At 38.1% G+C, this 8,018-nt stretch overlaps 1 long non-coding RNA gene across 1 annotated transcript; it reads right to left on the minus strand.

Annotated features, from left to right (window-relative positions):
- Nucleotides 1-593: 593 nt before the first annotated feature.
- LOC107634347 (uncharacterized) lies at nucleotides 594-1,109 on the minus strand. Its single transcript, XR_001618856.3, has 3 exons — nucleotides 940-1,109; nucleotides 791-846; nucleotides 594-712 (listed from the first exon to the last, which is right to left on the minus strand). It is a non-coding gene; the product is annotated as an uncharacterized LOC107634347 (long non-coding RNA).
- Nucleotides 1,110-8,018: the final 6,909 nt, after the last annotated feature.

Consider the following 8,018-nt stretch of genomic DNA (forward strand, 5'->3'; position numbering starts at 1 on the left):
CTTTTACCAAGACTCACAAGAATCTCAATTTACCAACTTTCATAACCCAATCCAACCAAAACCACATCAATTCTATCACATATTAGAATTTACCATTTTCCATATCCAATTTACCACTCCACCATATATAATCATCAATTCTCACTATCAAATACATAATAATGCCCTTACTAACCATCATCATTATTAATTTCAACATCAAACTCCAACATCATACTATCAACATCAATATAACCATTTATCAACAATCCCAACACTCACCTTCAATTACCAAAAATATCAATATTTATCATCCATTATCAACTACATCAACAAACCCTCATCAACAACAATAAATCATACATCCCTCATCAACCTGTATAATCATTAAATTCCAATAACATCATTATTCATCATCAATCATTAACTACCAACAATTCTCCATAATCATCTTTAATCACAATATTCCAATGATACCAACAATTAACATCAATTTACACATAATTATTCATACACCAACAACATTCAATCCTATCTTAGGGTCAACTAGCCTAAGTGTCCATGAATATTATATACTACATAGAGAAAACCAAAACCATACCTTGGCCGATTCCCTTTATGCACCCAAACTCAAAATGAGCGCCAACAAGCTTCCAACTACAATCCAAGCTTTCAAATCCACTCCAACAAGCACAAATAAGTTCCAAAAGCTCCCAAAGCCACAATAATCAAACTATATACATATAAATCACCACAAATCAACCTAGGGTTCAACATAAGCATAATCTCACAAGGGTTTAAGAGCTTTTACCTTTCCCAACAGATTTGATAACACAAATCCAAAGCTAAGCAAGGATTAGAGCAAACCTAAACATCCAAAATCACAAAAACCCATTTAACCCAAAACTCTAATAAAATCCGAAATTTTGAAGAGAGAAACTGGGAAGATTTCGTGATTACCTTGAGGGTTTCTTGGGTGAGTTTTGTAGAGCTCTTCACAAGAAACGCGTAGCCACAAACGGTGCAGCGATCGGAGCTCCGTAGCTCAAGATATGAGCTTGGGAAGTTTGAAGTGAATAGTAACAATGGTGAAAAGCTCTCACCTCTCTCCTCACTTCAGCTGCTGTTGTGTTTAGGTTACGAGGGTGAAAGTGGCTGAAATGGGTTCATTTAAGTGTATTTATATGTTGGGCTTGGGCCCAACTTGGGTCCGGTCCAATCCGTTAGCGTTTTTAGCCCGTTTGGCCTAATTTCGGGTCAAATCTTTAAAATTAAAGCCCGGTTTTCCATTTCTAATGTTTTTCTAAGGTTTTTTTTTTACGGTTTTCACTTTTCTCGTGCGGTACCACGCAGACTTGAACCGGTTCAACTGCCGGTTCGTAATTTTTTACGGTTTTTCGTAGAAAGCACATTTTCTGACTCAGAAAGACTCACTGAGTCCAAAAATCACCTTTAAATCCTCAAATTCTCTCTCTAACTTTTTGGAATCTAATTTGGGCAATTAATCACTTAATTAACCAGTTGATTAGTTGCGGTTCTTACAATATTTACTTAAGAAACTCAAACTTAAGCGTTTAGAAACTAACAAAATTCTTAAAAACTATTCAAATGTATAGCAATATCGGCTGCTATGACCTTATATATGCGTTCGAGCATCTCGGATGTTGAGACCCAAATTAGGTAAATTGTATATATCTCGGGTACTGAGACCCCTTTCTCAGTTGCCACATATCTCGGGTGCTCAGTCTCCGATCTCGATAATAACATATATCCCAAGTGCACCTTTGGATATGTCTGGCGTCGCCCGATCACAATACGGGGTCTCAGACGCTGAGATACATTCAATGTTTAACTTATCCCTCAGTATCCAAAATGTGTAAGAGTACACATTTTTGTAAATACTTCATATTTTATGTATTTCTGTAAATTATATATTTATTTAAATTAAATTAAAAAATCCGTTATATATTACTGTTTTGGACAAAAGAGAACATAACCAACCAAGTGATTAAGGTCATAATCGATCTCATGGGATAATGACCAGATACCACAAACGAATATGCCACCATATTCTGTAACCGCCAAATTCTGGCAAATAATGCGCCATGATAAGTACTTAATGCCGGAAAAACGGCAGCCCCAAGGGGCAAAGACCACCAGGTAAACAAACGAAAAACTCGCTTTACTACCTCGCACACTACTGACTTTAGCATCGGAGAGTCTTGCAGGTTGCCCACCTGACCTGGTTCTGCGTCTGACAAAGTTGGGATCTCTTACCTCCACCTCCTCAATCAAGCATGTACCTAGAGAACAAAATACTCGTGCTGATATGTTATCCAAACTTGCAAGTATTAAGCCTTGATCGAAAAATTGTAGTTTAATACAGGAGGTGCTTGCAGAGCCCACTGTAACGAAACTCGATATTTTGACCTTGTGTTCATCTACTTAGGGGTGTTCAAAATCGATCCAGACCGAGAAAAACTGAACTAACCATGAACAAAAAAAAATATATTTTACTATTTTTTTGCAGTTCGGTTCGATTTTTGGTTTTGCCATTAAAAACTCTAACCGAACCAAACCGAATCGGTCAAATAAAAACCCTAAAAAACCATTAGACCATTACCCCACCCCACTCCCATCAGATAACCTAATCACCTAACGTTCCTAACTCCTAACCTAGTGTAGCCACTCTCTCAAAGAAGCCCTATTACCCCAACCCCTCCCAGCCCTTCCCAGCCCTGCCTTCTAGCGCTTCGCAGCCCTTCCCAGCAATGCTAGACCAGCCTTCCAGCAGCGCCAGACCATCCACCCAGCAACAACGTTCAGCCCCTTCCAGCAGCGTGAACCGACAAACCCAGCGCCTCCCAGTAGCGCCAGACCAGCCACACAGCAGCGACGTTCAGCCCTTCCCAGCAGTGCAAACCGGCGAACCCAGCCCCTTACAGCACCTCCCAGCACCGAACACCAAATATGGGGATTCCAAGTCAGGTATTAATTTGAATAATTTATGTCCTATGTTCAGTGTATTTTTGTTTGAATTTATGGTAATTGTTAATTTTATTTTGTTTGAATTTCTATTTTTGTTCAAATAATTTTTGTTCTAACTTCTATGTTTAGTGTATTTTTGTTTGAATTTCTGGTAATGTTTAATAATTTTATTTTGTTTGAATTTCTGCTTTTATTTGAATAATTTCTATTCTAACTTCAAAGTATTTGTAATTGCTATAATTTTGTTTGTTGTTCAATGTATAATTTTAGTGTATATTTATTGCAGATTGTTGTTAATTGTTTAATTTATTTGTTGTTGATTTACTAAAATTGCTTTTGAATATTGTTCACTATTTAATTTATTTGTTCTTGATTTAATGAAATTGCTTCTGATTGTTATTCTGTTATTCACTGTTCATTGTCCAATGTATTGTTCAATGTTCAAGCTTAGAGGATATGTCCTTAACATAGAAAGCTCTTCCCTAAGCCTCAGGTTTTGTTTTGTTTTATTTTTTGTTCTGATTCTATTTTTTTAAAATTCTGGTTTAGTCTTCTTATTGATTTTAATTTGTAATGAACACTTAGTTGGCTTGTTCTTGATTTTATGTTTGAGTTGTTGATTCTGATTTTGTTTTTTAATTCAGAACTTTTTATTCTATTTTGATTTAGGTTAATTTTGATTTAGAGTTGGTTCTGAACTTTTTGTTTACTCAATGATAATACAAAAAAGGGGAAGGTGAAAGAGGAAGAATTGGTGCACCACATGAAAATTTTTGGAATTAGTTTGGTTGTATTTTTTATTCATTTTGGTTCTATTTCTGCTTCAATCTCTTGATTTTTCTGAGTCAGGTTAATTATCTAATTTGAATTTGTAGTTGGGTGTTCTAATTTATGTTGTTTTAATTTTTGTGTTGTTCTAATTTTGACCTATTCTAATTATTTATTCAATTTTTCTTGGATATATATTATTATCTGGTCACGGTTCTCTGCTCTTTGCTGAATTCAGTCATTAGAGATAATAATAATTGAGCTGTAAAACATAATCAGCATATAGTCAACTATGTTGCTACAGTATTCATATTTTTGTAATATGTTTTTGGAAGACAAAGCTTTAAATCACCTGATATATGTACATCGTATAGAAGTAGTGATTGATTTTTGTAATATTTTTTTGGAAGACAAAGCTTTAAATCACCTGATATATGTACATCGTATAGAAGTAGTGATTGATTGATAATAGTTGTTGCTTTTCACCACCCTTATTCTTATTGTTATGATTTATTCAATTCTTTTATTAGCTTCAATTTTGCATATTATGATTCATATGTTCGTATTATTGCTTAATTTTGTTAGGTAACTGATGAGCGGATAATTTATACGCTTTTTGGCATTGTTTTTAGGTAGTTTTTAGTATGTTTTATTTACTTTTTATTATATTTTTATTAGTTTTTATGCAAAAATCACATTTCTGGACTTTACTATGAGTTTGTGTATTTTTCTGTAATTTCAGGTATTTTCTGGCTGAAATTGAGGGACCTGAGCAAAAATCTGATTCAGAGGCTGAGAAAGGACTGCAGATGCTATTGGATTCTGACCTCCCTGCACTCAAACGCGTTTTTCTGGAGCTACAGAAGTCCAATTGGCGCGCTCTTAATTGGGTTGAAAATCTAACATCTTGGGCTTTCCAGCAATGTATAAGAGTCCATACTTTGCCCAAGATTTGATGGCCCAAACTGGCGTTAAACGCCAGCCAGAGACCCTTTTCTGGCGTGAAATGCCGGAACTGGCACCAAAACTGGAGTTGAACGCCCAAACTGGCACCCAAGCTGGCGTTTAACTCCAAGAATGGCATATGCACGTGAAAGCTTCAAAGCTCAGCCCAAACACTCACCAAGTGGGCTCCGGAAGTGGATTTCTGCACTATCTGTACTTAGTTACTCATTTTCTGTAAACCTAAGTTACTAGTTTAGTATAAAAACTACTTTTAGAGATTCATTTTGGAGGGATAACATTTTACATCTCATATTGTATCTTCTATGGCATGAGTCTCTAAACCTCATAGGTGGGGGTGAGGAGCTCTGTTGTGTCTCATTGGATTAATGCAATTACTATTGTTTTCTATTCGATCACGCTTGATTCTGTTCTAAGATACTCACCCGTACTTCAATATAAAGAATATGATGATCCATGAAACTCATCATCATTCTCAAATTTATGAACGCGTACTTGACAACCACTCCCATTCTATCTGAGCTCAACGTAGTCATTGGGCGACAGCTTGAGTGTGTATCTCTTGGGTTTCTAATCCACGAGTTTGACTTGCATCTCCTGACAACAGAGCATTCAAACCCATGAGATCAGAACCTTCGTGGTAGAGGCTAGAACCAATTGGCAGCATTTCTGAGATCCGAAAAGTCTAAACTTTGTCTGTGGTATTCCGAGTAGGATCTGGGACGGGATGACTGTGACGAGCTTCAAATTCACGAATGTTGGGTGCAGTGACAGTGTGAAAAAGGATAGAGAGATCCTATTCCGACACAAGTGAGAACCGACAGATGATTAGCCGTGCAGTAGCTGTGCCTGGTATTTTTCATCCGATACGAGAGATTCGACAGTTGATTAGCCATACAGAAACCGCACCTGGACCATTTTCACTGAGAGGACGGATGGTAGCCATTGACAACGGTGATCCACCAACATACAGCTTGCCATGGAAGGAAGCCATGTGTGTTTGGAGAAGAAGACAGTAGGAAAGCAGAGATTCAGACGACAGAGCATCTTCAGAACCTCAACCTGTTTCTCATTACTGAATCACAAGTATCATTCATTTCATGTTATTTACTTTTCATAAACAAAATCATTTATATCATTTGAATCTCCTGACTAAGATTTACAGGATAACCATAGCTTGCTTCAAGCCGGCAATCTCCGTGGGATCGACCCTTACTCACGTAAGGTATTACTTGGACGACCCAGTGCACTTGCTGGTTAGTTGTACCGGAGTTGTGAAAAGTGTGATCACAATTTCGTGCACCAGTAACGATGGCTATAATTTTACATTTTCCTAATGATTGAAAAAACCGAACAAATTGAACTAAACCAAACCGATTTCAATGGGTTTGGTTTGGTTCGAATGGTTTCGGTAAAAAAAACTGAACCAAATCGAATCGCAATTTAATTAAACGATTGGACCAGATGACTTTTCTATAAAAAACCAAACCAAACCACACCACGAACACCCCTACATCTACTATCAACATATGGATGAAACCAATTTGTGAATATTTAGAGCACGAGACATTGCCCAGTGATCCAAAGGAAGCGAAAAAATTGCGGCTTAAAGTAGCCAAATACACTATGATAAATGGTCAATTATATAAAAGAGGTGTGTCCCAGCCTCTATTGAAATGCTTAAATGACCAACAAACGATGTATGTGTTGCGGGAAGTTCACGAAGGTTGTTGTGGACATCACGTAGGGAAGTTTTTGCCTCATCTTCTAGGGAAGTTGGCTTAGCCTGAAGAGTAGTGACCGAGCTATTGAGATCCTTGATTTGGTTGGTAGCCTTAGCAATCATCTTGTCTTTTGCAAGGAATTCTGATCGAAGAGTCATAATATCCACCTCTGTATCCCAGACATACGTCGCGGAACGCAGAAGCATCCTTTGAACCCGAGGAAGGGTATCCTCCAGCGGCATCTTGGCAAGAGCTGCCCGAGTCTCTTCATCCATGAATTGTTTGTCCACAAACTCGGGAGCCAGAAACCCTTGATCCATAACATGCTTGAAAGTCGGAGGGGCAAAAACAACAGCATCATCTTGGCCGGCATCTCGGGGCCACTTCCGAGAAGGAGAGTTGGCAGGAGAAATTTCCTCCACAATGAGTACCTCAGGGGCTTGCCCTTCCCCACTCCCTGAGGTTGTGGCTGACGGCTTATGGTAGCAGAAGACGAGACCCTGTCACCACCAACTGTGATAGGAGACTGGGATGCCAACTTCCTCTTTATCTCGGCGATAGCAACAAGCCTCCCGGCCATGTCAACTGAAAAACAAAAAAGAAGGTAACTCGTTAGATAGAGAAGTAGAAGATAAAATAAAGACATAGAAAGTTGAAGGCTTACTAATGGCATTTCGAGCATCCTGCTCGTTTATAAGAAGTCCCTTAGGATTAGCGGACGCTCATTCCACAATATCATTAATAAATTAATACTGAGGAGCTCGTCAGCGCTCACGCTGGAAAGTCAGTTTTTTGGAGAAGAGACGTTAAAATTTCAATAGAGGTTAAATTTCTTGGCACCCTCCAAAGTAAAGAAGAAAGGAGTAGTGCCCTCAACACCCTTAATCTTAAAAACCTTTTCCTTGAATCCATGATAGAATTCTTCAAATAAAGTAAAAATTCTTTTGTTCGGGACACCTCCGAAAGAGATTAATCCGCGACCCTGTGACCTATTTGGAACTGTCAAAGAAAAAAAGTAGAAGAAAACCCTAAGTGAGGGAACGATATCTAGGAGCGAGCATAGGAGCTCGAAACCTCAGATAATCGCCCAAGTATTGGGATGAAGCTATGAAGGAGCACACCCAGTGTGGGTCAAAATAGTCACTTGGAAGTCTGAAAAGGGCAAACAAATCCCAATCCTGGAAAACAAAGTTTCATACATCCATAACCAATCCAGAACAGTACTGGCATTCTCATTTTTTGTGGCACAAACGCTCTCCGGATTGCGGAACAGAAAAAACGTATAAATTAGTAATATCAGAGTAAAAAATGATTTGGGCCTCTCGTAGATTATTGAGCTCCTCTTGCGTGATAGTGAACGAAGTGGTTTGGATCTCTTCGAAAACCCAGGTATAGAAGTCCACCTCGAGTTCACTATTCATCCTCTGAATAGGAGCAGCTCAGGGTCTCGGCAAACTTGTACCGCCACGCCCACGAATCGCATTTTATGATAATTTTTTACTTGAATTGAGTGAATTCATCACATAAACCTCTTTTATTCCTTGAATAACATGCTTTTGTTAATTCTCTCTAAATTACACCTAAGTGTTGAAAATA

This window comes from Arachis ipaensis, chromosome B3 (assembly GCF_059453495.1).
Source record: "Arachis ipaensis isolate K30076 ecotype BB chromosome B3, ASM5945349v1, whole genome shotgun sequence".
NCBI classification, from domain to species: domain Eukaryota; kingdom Viridiplantae; phylum Streptophyta; class Magnoliopsida; order Fabales; family Fabaceae; genus Arachis; species Arachis ipaensis.